At 64.8% G+C, this 13,791-nt stretch overlaps 1 pseudogene; it reads left to right on the top strand.

The window, feature by feature from the left end:
* The first annotated feature begins 8,638 nt into the window (after positions 1–8,638).
* On the top strand, positions 8,639–13,031 carry LOC141975358 (transcription factor Sp5-like; annotated as a pseudogene).
* The last annotated feature ends 760 nt before the right edge of the window (positions 13,032–13,791 follow it).

The following is a 13,791-nucleotide window of genomic DNA, read 5'->3' as shown; positions in this document are numbered from 1 at the left end:
TAAGGACTTTTCTGGGATTGGCAATACAGCCCCCCGGCCCCCCTCGGGGTAATCCGCTAATGAGCCTCTTCCCAGGGGACTGCGGGGAAGGAAGGAGACCCGCTGGTTATGACTCGAAGCTGGGGGCCCGTCCACCCCCAGGCGCTGCCCCCTGCGGACGAACCCCAAACTCCAAGGGGAGGCCCGTGGGGGGAATCCGAGCCCCCCCCAGCGCGCCCTGGGGAGGGCCACGCCCCTGTGGCTCCCTGCCCCAGCCCAAGTTAAGTTCTCAAGACTTCAGCTCAGTGCACGGGCCGCAGAGGGGAGCGCGGTGCCCCCCCACACATCAGCCTAATGCAAGGAGAGGGGGGCGCCCGCCTCGCTGCCTTGTTCTCCCCCTAATTGAATGGCGTGGGACCGGCAGCAGCTGCTCCTCACATGGCGGGCGCCGCGATATGCTAAACAGGTGGCTTCAAAGCCGGGCCAACACGGCGCCAGCAAATTGGACCTGTCGTGCGGGCTCTGCGCAGGGCCCCGCCAGGCCTTTGTACCCCTGGATCAGAACCACTCGGCTGCTTCCTCCGATATCCGTCAGCTGGGTGGCAGGAGACGAGATGAAACACAGGTGGGGGGGGGCGGCACGGCCCATCCCCGGGGCCCCCCGAGCTGCTGCTATTTGTTCTCTGCTACAGCCGATCCCCGGATTTCCCGGGCAGCTGGGGTGGGACTTGGCGAAGATTCACTTGGCCGAGAAACTTTCTGGGCCAGGGAGCCGGGGAAGGGGCCGCTGCTGGGGGAGGGGGCTCCCGGCCTGGCAGCGTGAGGGGCTGGGAGCCCGGGATGGCACTGGAACTGGGGTACGGAGCTGTCACTGCAACCTTAGGACCCCCCCGTCCTGCCTGAGTCCCCCAATCCTGCCAGGCCAGCTGCCCACACACAACTGTGCCAATACCCCTCCAACCCGACCCACAGCCTCCTGCTAGCCCAGCCCTGGGCTCCCCACCTAGCTCTGCCAGTGCCCCTCGCTCCCGACCCACAGCCCCTGCAGCCCAGCCCTGGGCTCCCCACCCAGCTCTGCCGGTGCCCCTCACTCCCGACCCACAGCCCCTGCCAGCCCAGCCCTGGGCTCCCCACCCAGCTCTGCCGGTGCCCCTCGCTCCCGACCCACAGCCCCTGCCAGCCCAGCCCTGGGCTCCCTCCCCGAGCTCGGCCGGCGCCCCTCACTCCCGACCCACAGCCCCTGCCAGCCCAGCCCTGGGCTCCCCACACACTCAGTTCTGCTGATGTCCCTGGAACCCAAGCTCCAGAACACAGCAGGGAGAGTCAAGGAGGCTGGTGGAAAACTCCCAACCCATCCTGACTAAGAAGGCCCAAATCATGGGGATCTAGGATGGAGAGGCCAAGCCAACAACCCTCCCCCCTCCCCTCCACCATGCCCCAAGATCAGGGCAGGGCTGTTCGGGAATCAAAGCAGACTGACACAGACAGACAGAGATACCGAGCAAGTGACAGCCGGCCTCATGGAGAACAATGTACAGATGTCTGTTAGTCTATAAGGTGCCACAGGACTCTTTGCCACAATGTATCGATGAACACCCAGGGGAGACCGAGGGACAGCCAGACACCTGGGTAGCACCTAGGGACAGCCGGACACCCGGGGGGCACAGAAGGACAGCTGGACACCCCAGCAGGCACCAAGGGACAGCTGGGGGGCACCAAGGGACAGCTGGACACTCAGGGAGGGCACCGAGGAACAGCCGGACACCCAGCGGGCACCAAGGGACAGCCAGGGGGGCACCAAGGGATAGCCGGGGGGCACCGAGGGACAGCTGGACACTCGGGGGGGCACTAAGGGACAGCTGGACACCCGGGAGGGGGCACCGAGGGATGGCTGGACACCCGGGGGAGTGCCAAGGGAAGGCCCGAGACCCAGGGGAGCACCAAGCGACAGCCGGACACCCAGGGAGCGCCAAGGGACAGCGTCGCAGCTGGACACCTGGGGGGGGACTTTGGGGGTGATTTGATTGTCCTGCCTGAGTGGGGGGAGTGGCTGGGCCGCACTCCCAGCCCAGTAAAGTCTCTGTTTGTCTGGTGCGCTGACTTCTGCGCATCCACCATCACTAGGCCTGGCCCCGGCTGGGCTGGCCCCACGGCATCCCCACTTCCAGGCCCGGCGCGCTCGCTGCACAGACCGTGTGGATCCATCGGCTCCTGTCCACCTGACAGGCCTTGGCAGCCTCTCTCCAAACGCCCCTGTGGCGGGCCCGAGCCCATGGCACAGCCGGGCACCACGAAGTGGGGCTGGGGGACTCCCAGCCCCCTCACCCCAGCCCAGAGCCCAAACTACAGCCAGGCTCAGCCCTGAGAAGGGAGGCGCAAGGCAGGTGCCCCCTGCTGCTGTACCCACCACGAGGATCCCGAGTCCCTGCAGCTGGGCACCGTGTGTCGTGGCCATGGTGCAGTTCTGCTGGGCCCAGGCCTCTCCGGGGGAGGCAACAGCAGGACAAGCAGGGGAGGGTTTGGGGCGCGGAGGCTGGAGATGGGGAGCAGGAAGCTGGGGGCGGATGGTACCAGCGGGCAGAGAACACGGGGTGTGGGGGGAACAAACCTTAAGGGGTGTGGGGGGTAACAGGAGGGAGCTGCTCTCTATACCCCCTCCCCTGAGCGGGGGCAGAGACACCCCCCACCTCCAGGCGCGACCAATCCCCTGGCCCCTGAGATGGCTGGCAATAGTGGGACATAGCTGGGGGAGGGGGGATTTGCAGTTGTGTCCCCCAAGGATTGAACGGAGACACCCCCCTTCTCCAGCTCCTTTCCAAGTGGCCTGGGAACCCGCCCCCAGCGTTGGTAGCACTTGGCAGGCTGCAGCAGCCCCTGGGGTGCTGGATCCATGGGGCCGGGCAGGGATAGGGGCAGGGTCCCAGCCTCTGTTGGCTCAGCAGCTGGACACACGGAGCCCATAGGTGAGAGCAGCGGGCACCCCACCCCCCGGTGCCCTCTAATGGGACCATCTCCAGCCCAGTCCGTGATGGGCAAACCCCATGCAGGCTGCATGAGTCACCCACCATCTGGGTGCCGTTCTGAACCTCTTCCTTCCCTTGCAGGGAGCAAGGTGAAGCGGGGTGCAGGGCACCAGGACTCCTGGGTTCTCTCATACGACCCAGGCACATCAGTAATATCCATTCCCAGCTCTGGGAGGGGAGGGAGCCAACCAGCTGAGTGCTCAGAGCAGGGGAGTCCAGGGAGTCCGAACTCCTGGGTTCCATCCCCTTGCGCTGTCGCTGGGTTGGTCACCGCCATGCTCCGGGCCTCAGTTTCCCCCATCTCCCATAGCTACATCCTGGGGGCTGGGGAGGGGCAGATGTCACCGGTGTCAGTGAAACACTCCAAGACCCCGAATGAGGGACACTCACTATTACCTGGCACTGGAGCGGGGGCTGGCGACCGCGGGGGCAGACTCCGGCTGCTTCACACCAGGGCTGGAGCAGAGGAGACCAGAATCCTCTGGGGGTTGGCGGTTCTGCAGACCAGCTCCAGGGCACCTCCTGCTGGGAGCACCATGGACCAGGGCAGCTTCTGCAGCTCCAAGGCCCCCGGCTGCTGGGACCTTTGCCCCACCGCACCAGCCCCCCATAGCTAGAACCCAGCGGCCAAGTCAGCTCCTAGCCCCAGTTCTGGGGTGAAGGGGGTTGGGAGGGTCTAATGATTAGAGTGGGGGGCTGGGAGCCAGGACTCCTGGGTTCTATTTCCAGCTCTGGGAGGGGAGTGGGGTCTAGTGGTTTGAGCCGGGGAGGAGGGGCTGCTTGGAGCCAGGACTCCTGGGTTCTATCTCCCGCTCTGGGAGGGGAGTGAGGTCTAGTGGTTAGAGCCGGGGAGGAGGGGCTGCTTGGAGCCAGGACTCCTGGGTTCTATCTCCAGCTCTGGGAGGGGAGTGGGGTCTAGTGGTTAGAGCCGGGGAGGAGGGGCTGCTTGGAGCCAGGACTCCTGGGTTCTATCTCCCGCTCTTCAACACTGAAGCCCTGGGGCACAGGGGGCACCCCTGGCAAAACCCACCCACCCAGCATCAGCTGTCCCGGCCCCAGACCCCCGAGGTCTGGTCAGGGTGCAGGGCGGAGGTGGGGGGAGCCGGGGAAAATCCCGGCTGGCGCGGAGATAGTAAGGCCCAGGGCCCAGAGCCGGCGGGGGGGCCCGGGGGGGAGGGGAGCAGGCTGGAGCTTTGTTTCAGCAGTTCAAAGCGATGCACCGGTTGTTTGCACTTCAAAGGGCGCAGCTGGGCCCGCGCGGGACACAGGAAACGATGCGCGGAGTAATTAACAGCTGGGTTACAAGGGACCCCCTGGAAGCGCCCCGCCCGCGCGCCACGACCCCCGCCCCCGCTGCACGTGCGCGCGCGCACACCCAGATGCACCAGCACGAATGCACACCCAGCCCCACCCCCCGGCAGCTGCACCCACAGAACTGTCCCCACGCACACTCACACACACACACACCCCCACTACTCACACACAGACACAAACACCTGCCGCCGTCACACACACGCAGGGTTGCGGGAGACGTGTCTCGGAAAAGATGCCTTTGGACCCCCCCCCGCACACACACACACAAACACACCTGCCACCGTTGGCCCACACAACCTACCCACAGACACCCGCCGCTGACACGCTCTCCCCAGCCGCTACCGGGCAGGCCCTGCACACACTGCCCGCACACACACGCACGGAACACACACTGTACACACACTCACTGCACACACTGCCCGCACACACACGCACGGAACACACACTGTACACACACTCACTGCACACACTGCACGCGCACACACGCACCGAACACACACTGTACACACACTCACTGCACACACTGCCCGCACACACACGCACCAAACACACACTGTACACACACTCACTGCACACACTGCCCGCGCACACACGCACAGAACACACACTGTACACACACTCACTGCACACACTGCCCGCACACACACACACCAAACACACACTGTACACACACTCACTGCACACACTGCCCGCACACACTGCACGCGCACGGAACACACACTGTACACACACTCACTGCACACACTGCACGCGCACACACGCACCGAACACGCACTGTACACACACTCACTGCACACACTGCCCGCACACACACGCACGGAACACACACTGTACACACACTCACTGCATACACTGCCTGCGCACACACGCACCGAACACACACTGTACACACACTCACTGCACACACTGCCCACACACACACGCACGGAACACACACTGTACACACACTCACTGCACACACTGCACGCGCACACACGCACGGAACACACACTGTACACACACTCACTGCACACACTGCCCGCGCACACACGCACGGAACACACACTGTACACACATTCACTGCACACACTGCCCGCACACACACGCACCAAACACACACTGTACACACATTCACTGCACACACTGCCCGCACACACACGCACATGCGCCATGGCCACACACAGCTGCAACTCGCACGCACCTGCCATTGCTACACACGCCCCCAGCCATCATTGATACACACACAAACACCTCAGCTGCTGCCACGTGTGCAGTGCACAAACACACCTACACTGTGCGCACACTGCACACACTGCACACACGCGCGGCATGCACACACACCGTACAAACATGTGCATTGCACAAATACACTGCACATGCACGCACTGCACAAGCACAAGCACTGCACAAACATTGCATGCATGTGCACAATGCACAAACACACTGCATGCACGCACACTTCACAAATACACTGCACAAACACAAGGCACGCACGCACTGCATGCGCACACTGTAGAAACACATGCACTTGAAAAACACACCGCACGCACACGCACGCACTGAACACGCACTGCATGCGCACATACTTGCTGCACACATGCACCGAACACGCACTGTACACACACTCACTGCACACACTGCATGCATATGCATCGAACACACACTGTACACACACTCACTGCATACACTGCACGTGCGCACATGCACCGAACACACACTGTACACACACTCACTGCACACACTGCACGCGCGCACACATGCACCGAACACACACTGTACACACACTCACTGCACACACTGCACGTGCGCACATGCACCGAACACACACTGTACACACACTCACTGCACACACTGCCCGCACACACATGCTGCGCAAACACAAACACAGACTGCACACAGTCATGCACTGCATAAACACACGGACTGCATGCACACATGCGCTACGAACACACTGCACAAACACACACACAGGCATTGCATGCACACACACCCCCACTGCACACACCCCCACACACGCACTCCTGCACTGCACATGTGCTGCTGCCACACTCATACAACACTCACACACACAACTCCCATTCCTGCACACACCCACTCACTACCACCCCCACCCCCTTCTGCCTCTTGATACAACATCCAGCCTAGGGCTGCCTGCCATGGCCCTCCTGGGGGAGAGAATACTCTCTGCCGGCAGCCCCCCACCACACCCCTCCCGATGGCACTGGGGCCAGGTCCCACACCAATCCCAGTTCCCATCTCCAGGGTGATAGACGGTTCCCAGCAGATGGTGCCCATGGCCCCGTCACCACCACACCCACCACCGAGTCCCTGCCCGCCGAGCCGTAGGGCCAACGGGGCCGGAAGGGCAAGCTGCAGCTGGCCAGCTGAGGCCTGGTGCCGTCTACACTAGCATTGTGTGAACACGTTTGAGTGACAGCTGTCCTGTAGACGTGGGCAGGGGAGGGGGCGGCCGGGGATACCAGCTCCTTGGGCTGTGGGGGATGGGGTGAGGTCCTGGCACATACCAGAGGGTTGGGGGAGGGGGACGGAGGGACAGAAACAACCCCTCCCAGGGAGTTCAGTGAAACCCACCCTAGGGATGGAAAGCGCAAATGGAGGGTGGCTGGGCCCCCTGATCCCAGGGCGGGTGGGGGCAGCCCAGAGCCAGGAGATAAGGCAGCACAATGGGCTATTTGCATACAATGCCCTGCACCTAGCCCTGGGGCTCATGGAAGGGCAGGCCTGGGCCCAGGTATTCCCAAGGCCTTGGGGTGGGGGGAGGGAAGGAGGGCTGGGGGAGGGGCAACTGGGATGGAGTGGGGAGGATTCAGAGCATGGCTGACACACATAACTCCCCCACACCCCCTCCATGCAGTGCAGTACCCCCCACTCCCCCCGCCAGGCTGGGGCCCACCTGCCTCCTGCCAGCTCCTGCCTGCTGGCCCTCGCTGCCCTCGCTGCTCGCTCACCGTATCTCACCACCTGGGCAGGGCGGATGGACGCCAGCCCCTGTCTGGGTCCAGCAGCCACAGCCAGGTCCCTGCCGAGCAGCGGACAGGCACAGATGCAGCGGGGTGCTACCCCCCAGGCCGGACACACGGACGCAGGCCCTGTCTCAGGGCCGGAGCCAGTTCCGCGTGGAAAGAGGAGGCCAGCTGGCCAGTCTTGGCAAAGCGGAGCCTTGGCAGGCCTTGGAGAAAGGTGTGTGTGTTTGGGGGGGTATTGTCTGTCTGTCTGTCCAGCCATCCTGCTGTAATTCTGTCCATCTACCAGTCGGTCTCTCTCACTTTCCCGCAGGTGCCCATCACCAGGGTATCTGGGAGCAAATGCTAATTACATTACTGACTTCAAGCAGGTCTCTGACCACCCCCACCTCGCCCCAAGTCAGGCATGGGAGAGTTGATGCTTCATTCCCCCCTCCCTTTCCCCAGAGGGGGTGGTCTGCGCAGCGATCTCTGGGAGCCCTTTGTGACAAGAGAGGTGCGGTTCCAAGAGGTGGAGGGGCTTAACTCCCGAGAGAGAGTGGGCCCCCGAGAAGGGCTGTCTCACTGAAGGGGGTTCGCCCCAGGGACCATACAGGGCCAAGAGTGGGCATGATCGGTGAGTCAGTGACAGCCTTCCCTGGTGCAGAGCCGCTGGGGGAATCTCCCGCATGTCCAAAACACCCGGCTCTGTTACCGGGAGTGTCCGAAGGCTGGATACGAAGTGAGCCAAGCAGCAGTGGGCCCCCAATGACCCGGTGGCCACCTGATCCTGGGGTGCCAAGCTGAGGGGGTTCCTGTGGGTCCCTCCCTGCATCTGTATGGCCACAAAGCAGGAAGGTGCAGGTTGGGGTGGCCACTAGACAGAGATAGGCAGGATGGCCCAGTGGTTAGAGCGAGGGGGGGCACTGGGCAGGGGGCGTCCTGGACCCACAAACTCCCTCCCCTATCCTAGATGCAGCCAGCTCTGGGGTGAGTCTCCAGGGCCAGGCCCTGCTGCTGGACTGCCATGTCACCCACCCAAGAGGAACCATTTGCTGCATCCCACGCGCTCATTCCCCTCCCCCCCCCCCCGACTCCCTAAAAACCCCACCTCGCGCTCTACCTTTCAAGAGATAAAACGAGCAGCCGGGGCTCTTCACACGAGCCCAATCGGCCCCTTTGCATCCATAACAAGCGGCCCAGCAGGGGAGCCCGGCGCTTAAAGGAGACCCAGCCAGACCCCTTTGAAATCCCTCCATCGAGTTGAATGATTGGTTCGCTCCCGGACTTCAAAGGCTGCCTCCGCTCCGCACTCCTGATTGGCTGAGGGGGCAGCCCCAAAAAAAACAAAAGTTTACGCGCAGGGGGAAAAGCCAAAAGATGCGGCCGGGGGAGAAGCGGCGGCTGGAGAAGGAGGGAGACGCCTGCGAGCCGCGGCGCGCCGCGCTCCATGGAGCAGCCCTGAGCCCCCGGCCGTGGCCAGCCTGGGCGCAGCGCGCACGGACACCAGCTCCCGGACCCCAGCCCTGCTGCAGGTAAGGGGCTTCCCTTCCGGCCGGGAACTCAGGCGATCTCCCGGCTCCCCGCGCCAGCGGGCTGGGGATGGGCCAAGAGACCCCCACCCCCGCCCCGGCGCCTTCCCAGCTGGAATGCTGCTTGCGCCCCGGAGAGCTGCGCCCTTTCCTACCCAAGTCCTGCGCCCTGCCACGCAGCGGGGCGGGGAGGCGAACCCTGGGCTGGGGGGATGTAACAGCACTCCGGGGGCCCCGATCCTGAGCACGCCTTGCTGGGAGGCAGATCGCTGTCCGGAAGCGAGAGGGGGGTGGTTTTTTTTGAGGGAGGGGAGCAAAGAGAGGTGATTCCCATGGAAGATCCTCTCCTTGCGCTTAGCCTGGCACGGGACAGGAACAATCTTCTGACCCCGGCCCGCCCTCTGGATCCCTCCCACTCAGAGCTGAGCCCAGCGGAGGGCAGCTAACCCGCGGGCTTTGCCTCTGTGTTAGACCCACGCCCCTTGGACTTCTTCCCCGGGTCCCCTGGGGCCGAGCGGGTCTGTCGCACCCAGAGACGGAGACACACATGGAGCCAGCCAGCCAGCCACACACCCTCTGCCGGGGCTTCGGGGAACAGGCAGCTACCTGCCAGCCCCAGGTGCTGGGCCGTGACTGGGCTGCCCAGTCCTAGGGCAGCTGCCTGCCTAGAAAAGTTCATTCTTCCAGAGGGGCTGGTGGGAAGCCCCGGCCCCCTGGAGCCCAAGGGACCAGAACCCACAAGCGGCTGATGTTACCCAGCTGGGACTTGGGCTCAAGGCTGTGACCCCAGTTGCACAGGCCCAGAGGCCGCTGGGACAGGCAGACTGCTCACCAGCTGTCCGGGGTGCGCCATGTCCCCTGGCCCCCAGGCTGCCATTCCCACTTCAAGCACCCACGATCCTCTAGCCTGTGACTGTCAGAGGGAGCTGAGCGGTGGGTCCTGCTCCCTCTCTGGCTAGGGTTGGGGGGGGGGGGTCACATTTTTAGACCCCCCCCATCACAGGGCATGAGTCACTCTGCAAATCTGGAGCTGCCGCCTCAGCTCTCGCTGGGCTCCCGTGCGAGAGCCTTCTCCACTGCAGCCCCTGCCACCCGCCTCTCCCCAGGGCTCTGGTTCCCCTGGAACCTCAGCTGAGCCCCCTTGTCCCATTTATAGCCCAGTGGGCTGGCTCGCCCCTCACACGTGTGCATCAGGGTGGGTGCCCCCATGCCCAAACCACTGGTGACAGAGGATGCACAGGGAGGTCTCCACGTCCCCCTTGTGGTGCAGGGGTCACCTAGTGAAGAGCCCCCAACCTCTGGGCCAGACTCTGCTCCCAGATACCCGGGTGAAAACTGGAGTGAGTTCAGTGGGGACCCCAGAGCAGCACCCATGGGACCGGGCTGGGGCCTGGTGGGCGAGCCCTCCCATGGCACGGGACTGCGTGGCAAAGCAAAGTTCTCAAACTCTAGAGAGAAACACTCCGGGATCTCCAAGGTAAAACATCTCCTGGTGGAAACAGCCTGTCAGACGGACGAGACCGGACCCTGCTGGGTATCCCGGACAGGGCAGTGGCAGGCTCAGTGTAACGCCCTCCCCTGTGCAGATGGGCTGGGCAGGGGGACAGTCATCGGGGCTTGGGTTAATAACCCAGCTTTGCAAACCCCTCAGCTTTCTAGTCACCCCAGGGGCTGCTAGCGACACAGAGTGCCGCTTTGCTGGCATGACTTGGTTGGCATCTCTTAGGGCGCAGGCGTTGGGGGCTGGCACCGGGAGGGTATCATTGACTGGGATATATTCCCATCCTGAGGCTGATCAGCTGTGGGGGAGCCCCCCAGGGGCCTGACCTGCCCTGGGCAGGGCACACACAGCCGCTGGCATGGCTGCCAGGGTAGGGGGAGGAGTTTGCAGCTCCAGACCCCCAGCTCCCGCCCCAGAACTGTGCTTGGCTCCACTCGGGCAAAGTGCTGGGCCCCCCAGACTAGTCTGAGCTGTGCCCAGCGTTGCCCGGGGGTCGCCCAGGAACCATGCAGCCCCTTCCGCATCCAGCCTCCTGCCCCCACCCGCTGCCTCTCCAGGCAGGAAGCTGGGAAGGGCAGGAGCCAGCTGGGGTTGGGGGTGGGTCAGTCCTGCTGCGGTGCCCCGGGACATTCGCATCAGAGGCTAATGAGTAGCTGGGGCTGTGGAGTGGGTTCTGTTCTGTGGGGCCGTGGGCACCCCCTGGAGGCAGGACTGGTGGAGCTGGGGAGGGGAGTGCCCCAGGTGGGTGATGCTGCAGCTTGCGGTGCGTGGCTGGGGGGTGTGATGCTGTGATGGGAAGGCGGGTGGGTGATGCTCTGGCAGAGGAGAGGGTTGCTGTGGCTGGGGGGGGAGCAGGTGATGCAGGGGCTGGGGGGGGTGATGCTCTGGTGCAGCGGGTGGGAAGATGCTCAGGGTGGGGGGCAGGTGATGCAGGGGCTGGGGGGGTGACGCTCTGGTGCAGGGGGGGAAGATGCTCAGAGGGCAGGTGATGCAGGGGCTGGGGGGTGATGCTCTGGTGCGGGGGGGGGGGAAGATGCTCAGGGTGAGGGGGCAGGTGATGCAGGGGTGGGGGGGGGGATGCTGCAGGGCTGGTACTGGGCGGGGGGTTGTTCTCGCTGCTGGGTCCGGCCCTGCCTGACTCTGGCTCTCTCTGCCCCAGGACAGGACCCCCGTCTCCTCCCCCGAGCAAGCTGCTCCCCACCACCCCTCCTTGGCATTCCTGGCAGCCGCTGTGGGACCCTCCTCGCCCCGGCTGCCTCTGAGGCTGTGGGTGGCCCTGCTGGGATGTTTCAACTCTGGAGCAACGAGGTGCCAGCCGGCTCTGGGCTGAGTGCCCCTGCCATGGCCTTCGGGCTGCCCAAGGCGCAGTACCCTGGGCACGGGGCCCCGGGCTCCCACGAGCTGCCCCTGACCCCACCGGCTGAGCACACCTACTCCTTCGAGCTGTCGCCCGTCAAGGTCCTGGCTCCTCAGGGGCCGCCCAGCTCCGCCTACCACTTCCCTGAGGCTCAGGACTTCCCCAGCTTCTTGCAGAACTCCGGCGGCATGGCCCCCCGGCCCCTGGGCCCCGGGCCCCCCAGCGCCCCAGCTGCCGCCCCCCCGGGGGGCCACGCCGAAGATGCCCCCTGGTGGAGCCTGCAGCAGCCCACCCCGGGCCACCTGCCCGCCTTCCACCTGAGCCGGCCCCTGATGCTGGGGCCACAGCCCCCGCTCCCGGCCCTGCTGGCCAGCTCCCCCAAGGGGCTGCTGGGCCCGGCCCGGCGCTGCCGGCGCTGCAGGTGCCCCAACTGCCAGGCAGGCGCCGAGGAGCCGGGCAGGAAGAAGCAGCACGTGTGCCACCTGCCGGGCTGCGGGAAGGTCTACGGGAAGACGTCCCACCTGAAGGCCCACCTGCGCTGGCACGCGGGCGAGCGCCCCTTCGTCTGCACCTGGCTGTACTGCGGGAAGAGCTTCACCCGCTCGGACGAGCTGCAGCGCCACCTGCGGACTCACACGGGCGAGAAGCGCTTCGGGTGCCAGGGCTGCGGGAAGCACTTCATGCGCAGCGACCACCTGGCCAAGCACGTCAAGACCCATCAGGGCAAGCGGCCCAAGGGCCGCGGGGCCCAGCTGGGCCCTGTCAAGCAGGAGTGAGGGGGCCGCGGGGAGGGGCGGCGCAGCTGCTATGGGGGACGGAGGGAAACTGAGGCAGCGCTCGTGGGCACACATGCAAACACTCCACACCGTGTGCACACAATTCACACACACACACACACACCTGGAGACTCACGGCGGATGCACGAGGCAGCGCGGGTCCAAGCCAGGATTTTCCATCGGGTGGGAAAGGTCCCAAGTCCGGCCGCTGAGGCCAGCTGGGAATGTTTCGCCCTTAGGAATGTTCTGAAAGGGCCCAGGTGGCCCTGATCACGCGGCCCCAAAGCGCTGGGTTCCTCCAGGGTGGACCCTCGCATCCCCACGGGCCGGGTGGGTTTTCCCCAGGCAGCCCAGACACCCGGGGCACAGCCAGGGCCATCCCTCTCCACCGGGAACTTTGAGACAGTCGCCGTGAGACGCCTGGAGTTCGGCATTTCGCGACTGAGAATGCCATCCTGGGAAACTTTGGGTCGAAGAGACACCCCCAGCCCCAAGCACCCCAGACACCTGCAGAGATGCCCCCCCCAGAGCACCATGGACACCCACAGAGATGCCCCCACCCGGAACACCCCAGCCACACATGGAGATGCTCCCCCAAAGCACCCAAGACACCCTCGATGACCGCACCCCGGACACCCGCGGAGACGCCCCCCCCAGAGCACCCTGGACACCCGTGCAGACACCCCTCCCAGACACCTGCAGAGACACCTCCCCCAGAGCACCATGGAGACGCCCCCCCAGAGCACCCTGGGCACCTGCGTTGACACCTCCCCCAGACACCCATGGAGACGCACCCCCAGACACCCGCAGAGACACCTCCCCCGGAGCACCCCAACACCCAAGGAGATGCCCCCCCCCCACAGAGAACCCCAGTCATCCACAGAGACACCCCCCCAGAGCACCCGGACACACCCGTGGAGACACCCCCAGGAGTCTCAAATTTCCACAGCCACTCCTGCTGGAAAAGCCAGTCATTGTGACCCAGGGGGCGGGGGTGTGGGGACCCCCTGCCCCCAGGCCTCCTCCCTCATGGCTCTGCACCAGGAATGATGGAGCGGCCAGTCCTGGGACTGCCGGCCCAGCTGGAGGCTCGGGGTGTGGGGGGGTTGGAGGTGGCTAGAACTAAACACACGGCACTGAGACCCCCTGTCCTGGGGGGGGGGGGGCTGATGCCTGGACCCCAGAGTGAACATGGGGGCAGCTGCCAAATCCCCCTTCCCGCGCTGGGGCCCGCGCAGTCACCGTGACATCACAGCGAGCAAGGTCACACACACGCTTCTGACATCAGCTTGGGAGGGGCCTCAGGGCCTGCGGTGGGGGGGGGGGGGCTGGCTCCAGGGGGCTGGGCTGCACCCCTGCCCCATGTA

This window comes from Natator depressus, chromosome 20 (assembly GCF_965152275.1).
Source record: "Natator depressus isolate rNatDep1 chromosome 20, rNatDep2.hap1, whole genome shotgun sequence".
Lineage (NCBI taxonomy): Eukaryota > Metazoa > Chordata > Testudines > Cheloniidae > Natator > Natator depressus.
The sequence above is the reverse complement of the archived record's forward strand: the minus strand, read 5'-3'. Positions and strand labels throughout refer to the sequence as shown.